This window comes from Melanaphis sacchari, unplaced genomic scaffold (genome assembly GCF_002803265.2).
Source record: "Melanaphis sacchari strain LSU unplaced genomic scaffold, SCAv2.0 Contig289_pilon_pilon, whole genome shotgun sequence".
NCBI classification, from domain to species: domain Eukaryota; kingdom Metazoa; phylum Arthropoda; class Insecta; order Hemiptera; family Aphididae; genus Melanaphis; species Melanaphis sacchari.
This window is the reverse complement of record NW_020271161.1, coordinates 24,006-29,112: the sequence shown is the minus strand read 5'-3', so window position 1 is coordinate 29,112 and position 5,107 is coordinate 24,006. Positions and strand designations below refer to the sequence as shown.

Here is a 5,107-nt window from a genome sequence, read left to right as displayed (position 1 = left end):
ATACTAACGATTTACTTGTAACTGAATATGTTTGAGGAAAAAACGCACTGAAATAATGAAAATAGTTTATACGATAACAGTACAGTTATTATAACAAGTTCTTAATTCTTATCGCCTTGTAGGGAATTACCCATTTGCGCCAAAAAAAAGGTAATCGTTTTAGGTATAGCCCATTTGTGCCAAAATAAAAAAGGTACTTTTTTTCTGATCGCCTATTTGCGCCAAATTTACTTGTATATATTACACGATAAGAATAATTTTTTTAAGAATTCTGGAGCGTTCGCTGAATAGGTCGAATAGACTCGCACGGCGTGCCGATCACTGTCGGTTTTTCAGTCATGCTCAAAGGATTACCGCGAGCATTTGTGTCGTCGTTTGGACGGTAAATTAATTTAAACGTGTGTTATTTATTCATTCGCACCTTATAAAATAATAAAATAATTAATAAAAAAGTACTTAACTTTTTATATTTATTTTATTGCACGTTTGAAAATGGACTGGGATAGTAAAGAAAGCTTGAATTTAATTGAAGCATTTAGATTGCAAGAAGTGTTGTGAAACCCCAAACACCCATCATATTTTTCAAAAAATACCAAACATGATGCTTGGTATCACTTGGCAAAAGAATTTAAAAGACCGGTTGAGGAAATTAAAAAAAAAATATTAAGTTTACAGGGTTCATATCGTAGAGAAAAAGCGAAAGTAAAAAAAAGTTATGGAACTGGAAAAGGTAAAAATTAAAAATTAATAATCAATAATAACTCGAATGAAAATTTAGAAATCAAGTACAATAATAATTTTTTTAAAGGTGCTAATGACATATACCACTCTAATTGGTTTGGTTTCGATGCCATGCATTGTTTTTTAGCCGATAAGGATGATCCAATGCCGACTGTAAATTTTGAAAATGTAAGTTTTACTAACTAAGTCATGATTATAGTTTTATATAATATAATTATACATAATTTATTTTTTATAACTTAGCTAGAGAGTGTTTAAAATTTTTATGTTTAGACTTTAGGGGATTGATGAAAATAACGTTAGGGTACCCGGTAAGAAATACTGTTATTTATATATACATTGTATCGAAATAAAGTATAAACTACGTATAATTTTCAGATATATATAACATAAATTAGAATGAATAATGAAATATAAATTTATAATAATATATTATTATATAATATAATATAATATATTAGGTATATAGATACTCAATTAATCATAAAAATAACATTTACATATTTTGCCATTGCACACTGCCATTCGTTAGAAAGTAATCAGCAAAATGTTCTCTTATTTCTTGCGCTTGAAGTGGTGGTCTACGAGCGACATTTCGTAAAGGTAGTAAAGAAGTTGAAGTATTTTCAAACTCCCTCCAATCGCCCAGAATCATGCGGCCTTCCTCTTCTCTATCAAAAGATCCTGGTGGGGTGTAGATATTTCTTGATGATTTACTATGTCTTAAAAAATTGTGTAAGTAAACTACAATTTGTGCTTTTTGAGGTTCCAATAACAAAGGTTTTCTTAAAACGGGCGCATGTAAACTCCACCGATTGCGACCTTTTTAGACCTTTTTTCATGTAAACTCCACTGGTATGTTTTTTTTTAAATTGTAATCCAAATCCAATCTGATTAATTAAGATTACATAATTTATGTGGGTGCAGATTTATTATATTTTTATTAAATATATAATTATTAATAATAATTAACACGTTGACGGACAGTCACTGCTATAGCAGTCATACTAATTTAAGTCGTAATATGAACATGACTGCTATAACAGTTATACATTTGCAAGTCGTAAAGTGGCATAACCACTATAACAGTCATGTTAGTTATGGGTTTATCGTACTAAGACAAGTGTTATGTCCATTTACGACTTACAATCTGGTCAGGCAAATTAATCAAATGAAGTTTAAAAATAGATTTTTCATTTTACCATTTTACATATTTATGTTTTTTTTATCTAATTTTTTGTAGACATTACAAATATACTCGTATAGTTATATTATGCATAATATTAATATCTTATCTGTCAATATTATTGTTACTTGTCAACCAATACGTCGTGTATAGAAACACATTGGTATGTCTTCAGATTTATTCGTAATAGTGTTTCCTTGCGTTCTGTTTAATAATTATTTGGTCTCATTATGGATACACGAAAAAAATATGATGACGAAAATATTCGTCAGATTTTGGACGAATCAAACAGTGATTTTTATGACTCATCTGATACAGGTATTTATAATAATGTTTGTGTATACCAGCACGTCAATAATACTCTATGTTATTCTTTGAAAAATAAATTTACTTTTTTTAAAACATATTTTTATTTGTATAGACTCATTTGAAGAATCGATCGGTTCAGCTGATGATCCTACTTATAATTTGAACAATGACGTTTCTTCAAATGAAGAATTTAACTCGCCGAGTAGTGAGGATAGTGACGGGCAACAAAATAATGCTAGTATAGATAACTTATCCATCGATTTCGAAGATATAAGCAGTGATTGGGAGAACGACTTCAATGATATTGAAGATTTCAATTTTGATGAATTTGGTGCTGGTGTGCAATTAGATATAACCGATGAAGCTACTCCGTATGACGTTTTCATTAAGATCTGGGACGATGAGGTAATGCAACTTATTTTGAATTCGTCTAATAAATATGGAGAAAAACTGAAAAAATTAAAACGCCCCCACACAAAAAATTGTCGTATACAACATTTCAAAGAGATTTCATTGATCGAATTACAAAAATTTTTTGGATTATGTTTATTGAGAGCGGAACTTGGTATACCTGTACTTAGGCAATGTTTCGAAAAAGATCCATTAAATTATCATCCTATATTTTCCTTCACAATGAGCGGGAGAAGGTTTGAACAAATCTTAGGGGCTCTAAATTGTTCTGAAGGTGTTCCAGTTGAAGTAAATGATAGACTCGTCAAAATATCTCCACTTTTTAATATGATCATAAAAAAATTTCAATCATCCTACTCCCCATCAAAAAATTTGTCACTTGACGAATCTATGATGCTCTGGAGAGGCCGTTTAATATTTCGTCAGTACATCAAAAACAAAAGACATAAATACGGAATAAAATTTTATGAGCTTTGCACTCCTGATGGGTATGTACTTTCTGCAGAAATATATAAAGGAAAAAATATAGAAAATACTTCATCATCTAAAGTAAATGATTTAGTTTTACGATTAATGAAACCATTTTTAAATAAGGGTCACCATCTTTTTATGGATAATTTTTATAATAGTGTGGGTTTATCGAAAATATTACTAGAAAATAAAACACATACAACTGGAACTTTAAGATCAAATAGAAAATTAAATCCTAAACTAATAACAGGTAAAAATATAAGACTTAAGAAAGGAGACCACATATTTAAGAGAAAAGGGCCTATTTATGTAAGTAGATGGAAAGACAAAAGAGATATTTTTACTATAACTACCGGATATCAGCCTCAAATGGTCACCATAAAAAATAGAAGAGGGATAGAAATTCAAAAGCCTAAACAAATAATTGAGTACAACTCAAATATGTCTGGTATAGATCGCTGTGATCAAATGCTATCGTATTATTCAAGTCCGAGAAAAACCATCAAGTGGTATAAAAAAGTAATGTTTCATCTTCTAGACATGGCTTTGTGGAACTCATTCTACATCTATAAAAAAAAATTTCCGCAGTACAAAGGACACTTTATTGATTATCATCGGGAAATCGTCACAAAGCTTATTCACTTACCAACTGACATTACAAATGGACATCAATTGATCAAAAAAGACAAAGGAAAAAGTAGCACTAATTCAAACATTCCAAGTCACTCTCAAGAGAAAATACCATTGCCTGAAGGTAGTATGAGTATATTACATTTTATAATAATTAACTATGTATTTTATTTTGCTTAATTTTACTATAGGATGGTCAAGAAAAACATACTTTTTGAGTTGTCGTGAATGTTATAAACAAAAAATAAGAAAAAATACGTCTTGGAGGTGCAAAGATTGTCCATCAAAACCTCCATTATGCCCAGGGCCATGCTTTACAAATTATCACTCATAAATTACATGCCTATAATATTTTATTTTATAAATGTATATATTTTACCCTTATTATACTTATTGTTTTATTTCTAATATTTATATATAATACTCAAAGAACTTATTTGATTTGATTTATATTTTATATATAATTTTAATTGTTATAATAAAAAGGATTTGCGTAAACTATGTAGTTATTTATACTAATTGCAAAACAAAAATATAAATGTTATTTACTTAACTGCTATAGCAGTCATATGACCCTACACGTAGAAAAAAAGTCATCTATGGGCTTCAACTGCTATAGCAGTTGAGTTTTTTTCTATTTTCATTGTTTTTGTTTCTTTATATTAAAAAAAAAAGCTCTGACTCATTTTTTATATAAAGCAACTTTTAATGAGATATAAAACTGATGATGAAATTACAGCTAGGTGCATGACTGCTATAGCAGTCATGTCCGTCAACGTGTTAACAATAATTAAAAAAAAAAAAATCATAAAAATCAAATATCAATAATAGAAAATTGAAAAATATATAATTATAAATAATAATAAACAATAATTTAAAATTAAAAAAATCATAAAAATCAAATATCAATAATAGAAAATTGAAAAATATATAATTATTAATAATAATAAACAATAATTTTAAAAAAAAGAATCATAAAAATCAAATATCAATAATAGAAAATTGAAAAATATATAATTATTAATAATAATTAACAATAATTAAAAAAAAAAAAAAATTGTTTGGTTTTAAAATTTGGTTTGATAATGTTTAGATGCAGCTTTGACGAATTGTATAATGGTAATATTGTTTGCCTTAAATGACGAAATGATGGTGTTTAAATATTTTTGGCGTGTCTTTGATTGTGAATTTCTAAGGTTATTAGGTTCATTAACCCGTAAGTGGTATGGTACAGTCACACAGACCGCTGCAATTTTTTGTTTTGATTTAGGTGATAAGGTATTAATGATACAATCAAAGAGGTTGGTTTTACCTTTCCACGGAGATAGTATAAAACGGTAACTAATGGTTATGGAAGTA

General features: G+C 28.3%; 1 pseudogene; it reads left to right on the top strand.

Moving 5' to 3' along the window:
• The first annotated feature begins 492 nt into the window (after positions 1–492).
• The window catches only part of LOC112595577, a 26,644-nt pseudogene continuing 22,029 nt past the window's right edge, over positions 493–5,107 (top strand).